We start from the raw sequence: 11,424 nt of genomic DNA, 5'->3' as shown, positions 1-11,424 counted from the left end.
GTAAGGTAACTTTTTCAGTGTTTATTTCATTTAAATTAAGATGATTAAAAGCAGCATTTTTCTTCTGCATAGTAACGTTTCAAAGCTGTAGTAAGTCAATGTTCAGTTGTAAACTTTTGAAAGCACAACCATAATGTTCAGAGTTACGAACATTTCAGAGTTACAAACAACCTCCATGCTTGTAACTCTGAGGTTCTACTGTACTTTGACCATTTTTTTAACCAGACTTAAATATAGTTTATAAATCAGAATAGTTAAGTTACTTCCAATTTTCTCAGAATGGTTACTTTATTATGAATAGAAACAGTTTGGCAGAAAGGCTGTTTTTGGAGCCAGGAAGATTTGAAGCCATTCTTGCTGTGTTCAGATTCGTTGCCACTAGGTGGGGATGTTTTCAATCTATTTTTTTAATGTTTGCAATTACTGAAACTCAGAGGCATAGGCTGAAGTGTGAATGGTTTTTGAGAGGTTAATGCACTTTTTTGGACAGACCAGAAAAGTTCTGGAAACTCTCCTATGATTGTGCTGCTGTCCAGTGGAGCCCCTGATTATCAGGTCCTTGCATTGCCACAAACCTGTCAAGCAAACAAAGATATGTTAGAGAATTATGCCTGGTGCAAAGTATGCTTTATTGTGATCAGAAGTTTGAGCTATTTGAGGGAGAAATGTTGCTTTTGTAAACACACTTTGAGTAAAAATTGACACTTACAATTATGAAGCCTGACCCATGATATTAATGAGATGTTCTTTTAACTATTTTTCTGCACTTCCTCATGAAACAGTTGTTACAGTGAGGAAAAGTACTTCTAAGTGATTGTGGAGGATATCAGTCTTGAGTGATATATAAATACATCATACAGTATGTATGTACATACCTTCACTACCTCCCAGAGCTGCAACGCAATATTCCTGGGCATGACACCATCATCTCTGAGCCCTGACCTACACTTAAAATTTAGGTCGATACTGTTATGTCGGTCAGGGTTTTGAAAAATCTACACCCCTGGCCAACATAGCTATGCTGATTTAATCCCCAGTGTTGATGCAGCCATGGCTATGGAAGAATGCTTTTCTGATTACATAGTTACCATCATTTGGGGAAGTGGTGTTCCTACACCAATGAAAAAAACCCTTCCAATAGGCTGCATCTACACTACAGGATAACGCTGGCATAGCTATAGCAAGGTAGCTATGCCAATATAGTCCCCTTAGTGTAGACATGTCCTTGGAAAACTAGTAAAGAATTTAGCAACGTATCTCTTCAGCAACACAAAGTGCTGGCAAGCACCTCAAACCTGTCCACTGCTCTCTACAATTATTTCCCATAAAATATCAAGTCAAATTTAAGATCTGTGTCTTAATCTACAAGCCACTCCATGGAGTTTATCTTCAAGATGCTGAATGGATTTTTAAAAGAAAGCCTGAAGTTTCTAGATGTGGATCCTGGTTCACAACTCCTTTCCTTGGGCACAATGGAGCTCTCCACAATGAAGGTAAAGCTCATCTATGCAAAAGACAGAGCTTTCTTGAGGAGTGGGCCAACAAACCCTCACCAGATCTAAAATTGGCCTCAAAGCTCACTGCTTCCATTCCAGTTGCAAGGCATACTCTTTTAACCGCTCTTTCAGTAATAAGCACATCAGACATAACATAAATAAAAACCATCATTAAAAAAAAACCACCCTCACAGGGTATTCCACTTGAAAACAAAGATTCTCAAAACACAAAATGCTAGTCATGTCACTTAAAACATTCTGGAAGCTGCTCAACTACTACAGTAATGAGTGTGGTATAAGAACGAGAATGGAAGACATTGTTGCCAACATTTGTGATTGTATTGCAGATCTCACATTACTTCTGGTTCCTCTTAAAGCTCCAGCTCCTGAAGTCAAGTGATTAGGGAAGAATCTCAACTGTCATTTAAAAGAAGATTCTAACCTTCATTGTTCTGGAAGAAAGCTTGAATACATGACCAGAGTGTACTCTAATGGCTGAAAAAACAGGAAGCAAACAGAGAACCTCAAGGTTGTGTTTTTTTTAAAATCATGATATTTAAGCCAATGTAATGATATTTTGGGCCCTGAATCATTATTTTTGAACATTTGAGACTGGCAATAGCAGGAAGAATAAATGCTGATAGTTTTTTTCTTTTTGTTTTAAAAGCAGCTCCTTTATTTTCAATTAGTAACTTCTCTTTATGGGCTTAAAATTCTGGGTCCATAGAATAGTTTAATGCACATGTCAGAGGGTGCTCATTCAACAATAGTGAAAAGTATCCAAGAGATTGCAATTTAAATCTATATGAAGTATTATAAACAGATTTTATAAACACAAGTTGTGTAGTTCAGTAATCAATGCTGGTATACTCCGAGAGCCCAATCCAAAGCCCACTGAAATCAACAGGAGTCTTTGGTATTTGGATTATGAGGCTGAAAAAACATATGACATAATTCCTACTATGAGAAAGGACACACAATCTATGATGAATGTTTTCACAATTTGCTTTAATGGCTTTCCATGTGACAATTGGACACTTTTCATCCCTCCTAGAAACTTGACTATGGGAATCTTGGCCCCTTTCTGGTCACTCAACATACTAACCTGGTTGCCTTCTGTCTCCAGCCACCACCACCCATGAAGCAAGTGCACTCTGAGTTTCACATCTGCCTCTTGAAAAAAACACGAGGGACACAGTCTCCTCCCACTGTGTTCATGGTGCAAGGACAGGAGGAATACCTCATAAGGCAAATCCTCAATTCCAAGTTCCTTTGGGGAAAGCTCCTATGCCTTGTTGACTGGGAAGGCTCATAGGAACCAGCTAGTAATATCCATGCTCTCGACCTGCTCTGTGAGTTCCATTAATCCCATCCTGACAAGCCTGGCCCAAAGACATCTGGGAGGCAGGTAATGTGAGGTAAGCCCTCAGCAAGAGCCTGCGATGGGTCATCCCTTATCCATCATCCATGAGCAAGGACTGGGTCAGATGACCTCCAGGAACAGCTATTTAATCCCTCGGGAAGAGCAGCAAGCCACTCTGCAATGTCACTACTCGGCTGGGAACTCTCCCTCTGCAGACTTCCCAAGCTTCTAGCCTGTTCTTGTTCCTGCCTCATGCATCCAGCCTGCTCCAGTCCCCTGGCACAGGCTTCTGGCCTGCTCTCGCCAGCTGACCTTGCACTGGCACCCACCTGCCCCATCCCAAGTCAACTCTGCCCCTCCCACAGTGAGTTGCCCAGTGACCCCCGACATCATCTATCCCAGACAAACTCAAGGAGGGTACAAAGTGAATTCTAACAATAAGAAATTCGAACAAAAGTGCTTTTACAATGTTGAAAAGTAGCTTCTAAGAATTTCTTCTCTGATTGCTACTAATAGAAAATCAGGGATCCTGGTTACCTGGTTAGAGACATCATAATATTTCATGCAGCACTTCTCTTGTGGAATGCTCTCTCACTCTTACATTATTTTATTAATTCCTCGGTACTTGGCCTAATGCAAAGCTACCTGTTCATTTGTGTAAAGGAACAGAACAAAAACAGTGTTCCTGCTCAACACTGCAAATTGCATGAATTTCCATAGCAGATATTGCTATTTGTGTGCAACATTCTTCTGTATAATTCTTGGAGAGAAAGTGAAGTGAGATGCTTGGGCACCCATTGCACCTAGGAACTTCATGAGTGGCGGGGGGTTGGTGTTGGATGCTGGAATGAGGAGAAAAAGCAGTGCTGGTTCTTCTCTCTCCTCTACTTGCCATCACTCAAAATATTCATTCATCTGAACCCTCAAGGAGGAGGGAGAAAAATTGTTCTTCTTAACCTCTGAGGATAGAACAAGAAGCAATGGGCTTAAATTGCAGCAAGGGCAGTTTAGGTTAGACATTAGGAAAAACTTCCTAACTGTCAGAGTGGTTAAACACTGGAATAAATTGCCTAGGGAGGTTGTAGAATCAGGGCCGGCTCCAGGCACCAGCATTCCAAGCTGGTGCTTGGGGCGGCAATCTGCAAGGGGCGGCAGTCCCTGTTGTTTTGCCCCCAAGCAGCACGCCAAATTGCCACCGTGGACAGGGGTGGGGGAAGTCCATGTGCCCTTAGGGCGGCTCACGCATTTCCGCGGTGGTGGCAGTTCTGCAGCAGCTTCTATGTTTAGCTGTCGGCAGCGGCTTCAGCTAAACATAGAAGCTGCCGCCAAATTGCTGCCGCCGCGGAAATGCGCCTGCCACCTTAAGGGCCCCGCCATCTGCGGTGGCAATTTGGTGCGCTGCTTAGGGCGGTGAAAACTGTAAAGCTGGCCCTGTGTAGAATCTCCATCATTGGGGATTTTTAAGAGCAGGATGGACAAACACCTGTCAGGGATGGTCTAGATAATACTTAGTCTTGCCTTGAGTGCAGGGGACTGAACTAGATGACCTCTTGAGGTCCCTTCCAGTCCCATGATTCTATGATCTGCAGGCTGAGACCCTGGGGCAAGGGCAAAGAGGGTGCTGGGGCTGTGGGGAAGTAGCCCAGAGAAATCTACAGCAGAGTCAGAAGGGACGCAGCAAATGGTGGCCATCTACAGGGTACCTCAAACTGGAGTAGTAGGTGGGCCCAGGTCCCTCACCCACCCCTCGCCACCAAGAAAATGGCCAGACATTGGGCTGCAGTTGCCACTGAGGGAAGTGGCTGAACCATCAGACTATGGTACATTCCCCTGGAAGTGAAGAGCATAGAATGTGGCACAGATGGAGGGCTGTGTCATGAAGAGGTTGCTGCAGCCCTGGGAGTGACATGGGTCCCTGGAGCAGAAGTGATGGTGGGTGAGACACCACCAGAAGAGGACACAGAGCTAATTCTCAAGATAGTCAACAGGAGGCGCTGCAGTGGTGAGTTGCGCCCTGTCACACCTTGTAAAGAGGAGGGCTAGAATGTTTCTATCCCCTGGCTATTTCCAGGTGTTGGATTGGCTCCTTTGGGGAGCCAGGCGTAATTTAGAATAGCCCAGAACACGTCCAGTATCTAGTTATAAATAATAACAGAGAGGATTGATGAAAAACTAATGCAAAACCATACCATGCCACCCTTACTTCTGCACTGCTGCCTTCAGCAGTGGGCGTCCGGAGTGTGGCGTCTGCTGGTGAGAGCCCAGCTCTGAAGGCAGCAGCGCAGAAGTAAGGATTGCAATACCATACTATGCCAACCTTACTTCTGCGTTGCTGCTGGTGGTGGCGCTGCCTTCTGAGCTGGGCTTCCGGCCAGCAGCTGCCACTTTCCTGTTCCCCATATCTGAAGGCAGTGCCACTGCCAGCAGTAGCACAGAAGTAAAGGTGGCAGTATCACAACCTACCTACAGTCACCTTGTGACCCCACAAAAGCCCCTTTGGGTCAGGACCCCTCCAATTACAACACTGTGAAATTACAGGTTTAAATGTCTGAAATCATGAGCTTTACTATTTTTTAAATTCTATCACCGTGAAATTGACCAAAATGGACCGTGAATTTGGTAGGCCCCTTGAGGGGCCACTTAGGGATCTGGGGGAAAAAAATCTGTCTGGGGATTGGTCCTGCTTTGAGCAGGGGGTTGGACTAGATGACCTCCTGAGGTCCCTTCCAACCCTGATATTCTATAATCTATAAACCTATGAAGTATTTAATCTAAACAATACTGTAATTCAAATCCCCTCCTGCTTGTTTGGTAAAACTCTTGTATGTCAAGATTTCAGCTTGGAGTGAATCTCTAATTCTAAACCTCTAAGACAAGAGTCCATGAGGAGAAGGTTGATACAACCTTAACTATTGTGTTATGATCAACATTGTAGTAACAGAGAACAGCAATAAAATACCAACCTATTATATAATTAGCTTATTAATTGGGACATTATTTACAGAGAGAGTTACTTGCACAGCATGCACCTACTTTCTGAAATGTTCACAGCACTCACTACCCAGCAGGCTACCAACATAAAAGATCAGTTAAAGAAATAGCAGAATGGCCATATCAATGCCTCTAAATAAACTGAGTCCTCTGGGCAGAAAGAGATGAGTCAGTGCCTCCATTTTCATGAGAGGTGACCCTGACAGGTTTGCTAAGCCTGCAGATAGTGCTGTACTCTTGCGTTTGGTGGTGGCTCACTTTAATTTTTTAAAAGAACAGAAAACATCAATGAATATTTCTTCAATTATATTAATACCTCACCATAAAAAAAAGTTAATTATATCGTGGCACCACCTTGAAAAAAGGAGGGAGGAAAAGGAGAAGCCTTGTGAATGTGTCAGGCACACATTTAATTTAACCTATTTTGCAGGTATTCTAAATATTTAATACTGTGGATGATGGGTGTTTCCAAAAATCTGTTTGATGGAAGGTATCCAAATACCATCAAAAAGAACTGTCACAAGAATGTCGCACTCACATATGTTAAGCTAGACATCAATGTCAACCTCTCAGCAAGAGTTTCACCCTTCCAGTGTCCTAATCAAATTCTTTCAGCAGCTAGAAGCAAAAATATGTCCCTGGGAGTGCGCAGAACTTAGTTGACTTGTTAGTGAATTCAGTAGGGCTCTGCACAAACTAAGCATCTTGTAGAATCACTGCCTACACCTGCAGAGTATTATGATTGCTGGGATTAACTCCAGAATTCCATTTCATGTTAACAGAGCAGAGGGCAGCTAATTATTTTATTTTTAATTGATTTAGCTTTTTACAACTTCAGCACAAAGTTCACAAATGGCTGCATGATTACTGAACATGTATATTATGTTCCAATGCTACTCTTGCACCTCCAACAGGCGTCTGAATTCTCATCTACTGCTGTTCCATCTGCAGTAGAGACTAGTGCATCTCTGTTATATCTAAAATTACTGCAGCTTTAGACTGGCCTCTTTCATCACCAAGTAATTGTCCCTCCTGTGTTTGGGTTATTGAACCACTGTGTATATTTTACCTATTTCTCATTTCTAAAAGGTCTTAAAGTGTCCGAAAAGACTTCTGTTAATGTGAATAAGTGATATATATAGAAGAAAAGCTTGATGTAACTTGAGCCTGAAAGCCTACAGTCAAACGATGTTCTCCTTAGAAATTTCTGCATTATGATCATTAATTGAAAATACTGTCCCAAGATCTCTGAAACAGCTTTTCCCCCCATCCCCTGAAATAGAGTTATACATTAGCCCAATGGTTCTCATCCTAATTCCACACATGACCCAAAGACAGATGGGATTTCTTGATACAATGCAAAATCCTACAATTTTTGTGGTCACAAAGTTGCTACTGATTTGTCAACATTCAGTACCTCATTTCCCACTTCCACTTCCAAATACATCTCTTCGAGTAGTTCTACAACCGAGTCTACAGTCACTGGACTCTGCAGTCTGAGAGTTAGCAGAATGACTCACAATTATAGTATTAATTAAAATTCAATCATAAGTAGGTCTCAAAATTCTGTTTGTGTCAGGTGGTGATGATGAAGAATCCCAGGAAAAGTAACTTTTCCTAACACTAAACACAAAACTTCATTCCAAATAAGGAAATGCACGAAAGGGCTCTTTACTCATCTCTTGGGTGCCCTGAATCCTGTTAGAAGCATGAGTAGAATAAATAAGAGGAAACCTGACAGACGAATATCAAGTGATAAATTGCATAGAGAAGGATCCTATTTACCCTTTCTCGTAAAAAACGAACATATGGCCTTGAAGCAGGAATTACTTGGAGAATTTCTATGGCCTGTGCTGTGCAGGAGGTCAAACTGGATCCCTTCTGACCTTAGTCTATGAACAAGGAAACATTCAATGAATATAAGAAGCAACACATTTAAAACTGATAAGAAATATTATTCTTTTACACAGCACATAAGTAAGATGTGGAGCCCATTGCCACAAGACATTAAGTCCAAGAATTTAGTAGGATTCAAAAGGATAAAACATACATACAGATTTTGGCCCTGATTCTGCAAGGTACTTAAGAACATGCATGACTTGAAGCCCATGAGTATTCCCATCGAAGTCAGTTCCAGAGCTGAACATATGCTTGAATCCCTAGATAAATCTGAGCAAATGGGATTATCCACGGTTAGATAAGATAAAACAAATAAAGGATATGAACCTTCCTGCTTTGGAGCAATCACTAACTGATGAAGATTAAGAAAAACTTCCTCTATGGACAGGTTATTCATAATTGTCTATTGGGATTTTTCCACATTCCTCAGTTATAGTTAGATGGCTATTTGGGTTGATTTTATTTTGGGTTATTGGTGGAAAACTGTCAAACAAATCCAGTAGGAGGAAAAAAATCCTACTTATGAAATACAGACCTCTGTTAAATTGCTTCTTTCTTACATGGATAACTGCTTTGTATCAGCCAAATAAAAACTTGTGCAGTCTCTACTAATAACTTCGGTCACAAGTCTGAAATCTAGGGCTAAAAATAGTAAATCAGGTAAGCATGCATCAGTTACAGTGGTTTCCAAACAATTCTTCACTCACTTTGTCATACAGAGCCACAGAAACTGACAAGCACAGTCTGCATGGACATAGACAGCTGGGGTCTTAGAAGGGCTTTAGCATGCCCTTCCCCCTCTGCAAATATGGGGATTGCATTAATAAAAAATAAAGAAAACAGTGAGTTTGGAACAGAAGCTGGTTTTTTCACTTTACTAAAATTGGGCAAGACTGGACATGGGACAAAACTACCCATTAAAGCAGTTCTTTTTTAAACATGAGTAAAAAGAACTTACAAATCAGAAAAAGTTCCAAACGATCTTCACACAGGGTTTCTTGAAATTAATTCTTCTACAATATCTGTTAACTGTTAGTCATTGGTTTTGTCCCTGTGTTCATGTAAAAATCACACCCCAGTTGAGCCATGATTGTCCCATTGTTGACTGAAGCCATGTTTTAATATGGTGTAGAGAAATGAAATTACACTTACAGCATTAGTTGCTGGTTCCCCCAAAATCATTTTTATCAACTTAATCACTTTGCAAAACAGCTGGTGTTCTGTTTGGCTGAGTGAACTGAGATATTTCTGAATGAAGTTCAGTGATCTCTCTGTAAGCTGGCAGATGGCTTGCAACAGATGAAGCTGAGTAATCAATCAATCATGGTTGAAATCTGAACCATACACCTGAAGAACATTTTGAACTGGTGTTTCTGTTACATGAGGACTATTTGGGAGTTTCAAGATGTTGAGTAATTCTATAGCCTCTCTGTTCAAATCTTGATTGAATACTGGACTTTGTAAAATCAGCTACTGTATAAATCAGTACATTTAAATCTTTGCTGAATTGGGGTAGGTGGTTTCTCCTGTCCCTAGTTGCAGTTTCTTGGAAACTCCAGCATTTGTTCTCTTCAGCTGAGGTGGGGTACAATTATCTGCTGGACTCATCTCCCCAAAGTGCCTCTTTCCCCTGGGGTATCAGCTGGTAGATGGGGCCAGGTTGAAGGTCTCGTCTGCATCAGGCTCCACGGAGCTCCTTTCTTCCCAGGCTGGGAAATGGATCAACAAGCAGGGGATCCTCTTCTTGTGAATTGTGTATCTGAGTTAAGTTCAACTGTCGGTGCTTCTGTAACCTCTGAGTGGGTGAGAGTTCACTTCATTGCCCTTCTACAGTGCCCCAAAATTCCCAACTCCCATATAAAAGCAGCTGGAGAATTCAGCCTCTAAGGATTTTCAGCAAGGATTGCACAGCGTCAACATCCCCACATTCAAGTCCCCAAAAGAACAAAAGGAATGAACTTAATTAAGTGCCAACTTTATAAAATCTTATAATAAAGAAACAATGAATAATAATAATAATTTCATTTTATAACATAACATGGCAACTTTATAATCCACATTATCTTCACAGTTATACATAAGCATAAATAAAGAAAACAAATTAAATCTAAACAGGTCAGTCCCCAAAGAAACACACTGAGAGGAAACTAAGAGTTCCCCAAAGCTTAGGTTGAGTTCACCTGAGTCTCGGTTAGAGTCTTTGATCACCAAATCTATACAATCTGCTGAGTCAAAAACAACATCTTCCCTCCACTTGCTTGTAGAAATTTCAGTTGGAATTCATGCAAACTCTTTCTCCTTCTCTACTGAAATCACTGTTAGCTAGTCAGCTAACCAATTAACCAACCACCCAGATTAAGCAAATACATTTAAAGATAGATTTAAAGATAGATTTAGGGTGGGGGAGAGCAAGTGATGGAGGGAGGGTGGATGGAGCGTGTGGGGGGTGGGGCCTCAGAGAAGGGGTGGGGCAGAGACAGGGCCTCAGGGCAGAGGAATGGTGTTCAGTTTTGTGCAATTAGAAAGTTGGCAACCCTATCATGGAGTCTGACCCCAGCAACAGGGAACCTATTGGAGCATACCCAAAACTACCACCACGGCTGCCCAGAGGGCAGGGTGGCAAGTGGAGCAATTTGCCCCAGGCCCCGGAGGGGCCCCACAAGCCCTGGCCCGGCGGCGGTCCAGGTCTTCGGTGGCATTTTGGCGGCGGGGAGCCCTTCAGTGCTGCCAAATATGTGGAGCAACTGAAGGGCTCCCTGCTGCCGAAATGCCACCAAAGACCCGGACCACCGCCAGGTGAGTACAAGCACCGCAGCTCCTCCGCTTTGTCCCAGGCCCCCTGAATCCTCTGGGTGACCCTGACTACCACACCCAATTCCAGAAACTTCTGGACATAGAGTTCCAATTGTGCACCTGCTTAGCAACAACGACCCAGACAATTCACTCCTACCCCCGCAATAGATCTCTTAAAGAGATATCTCCCTTTTAGATGTGGATTACACGTCTCCAACTTTTTCTGCAGCCAGGTTGGCTGTTTTCCACCTCCCACTAAGGCTGATCCCCTCCCCCCTCTGCTCATGAGGAATTCTGATCCTCTCTCTCTCTAGTGAGACCTGGGATAGACTCCCAAAGCCTCCTGATTGGCCAATCTCTTCTTTCCTCCTCCTCTTACCTCCCACTCTTGAATGAGTTCCATGTGCTCTGATCACAATGGGATGGGGATGCCAGACATCAGAGAGTCTAAGATTCTTTGAAAGTCCTTTTGCAGCTTTGGACTACAGTCCCATAATGACAGAGAGTCAAAGCGAGCTTATTTGTAGCCTTTTCCTTGTTGAAGTCTCTTGTCGAGGAGGAACCCATAAAACAAAGCAAAATATAAAAATAATTGTTTTCCAGTGTAATTAACAGATCAGGTGTAGGCTGTTCCCTTTCTTCATTCTATCACATTCTAGATTGGTCTACAAAGAATGCCTGCAAAGAATGTCATCACTATATAAAACCAAGAGGTCAGCTAAATGTTTCAGTTTGCCAGAAAGTATTCTGTGTGTGTGTTTTAATTTTGCAATCCCATGCCATTCTTAGGCTATGTCTACACTATGAGCTAGGGGCAGGATTCCCCTGCTCATGTACATATACTTTTAGTAGCTCAATGGGAGATAGTGTATTTATAAATAG

General features: G+C 42.3%; 1 long non-coding RNA gene across 1 annotated transcript; it reads right to left on the bottom strand.

Moving 5' to 3' along the window:
* Positions 1–316: 316 nt before the first annotated feature.
* On the bottom strand, positions 317–11,170 carry LOC123361327. Its single transcript, XR_006576144.1, has 3 exons — positions 10,922–11,170; positions 7,636–7,742; positions 317–575 (listed from the first exon to the last, which is right to left on the bottom strand). It is a non-coding gene; the product is annotated as an uncharacterized LOC123361327 (long non-coding RNA).
* Between the last annotated feature and the right edge of the window lie 254 nt (positions 11,171–11,424).

The sequence above is a fragment of the Mauremys mutica genome, chromosome 1 (assembly GCF_020497125.1).
Source record: "Mauremys mutica isolate MM-2020 ecotype Southern chromosome 1, ASM2049712v1, whole genome shotgun sequence".
NCBI lineage: Eukaryota > Metazoa > Chordata > Testudines > Geoemydidae > Mauremys > Mauremys mutica.
This window is presented reverse-complemented; position numbering and strand designations above follow the sequence as displayed.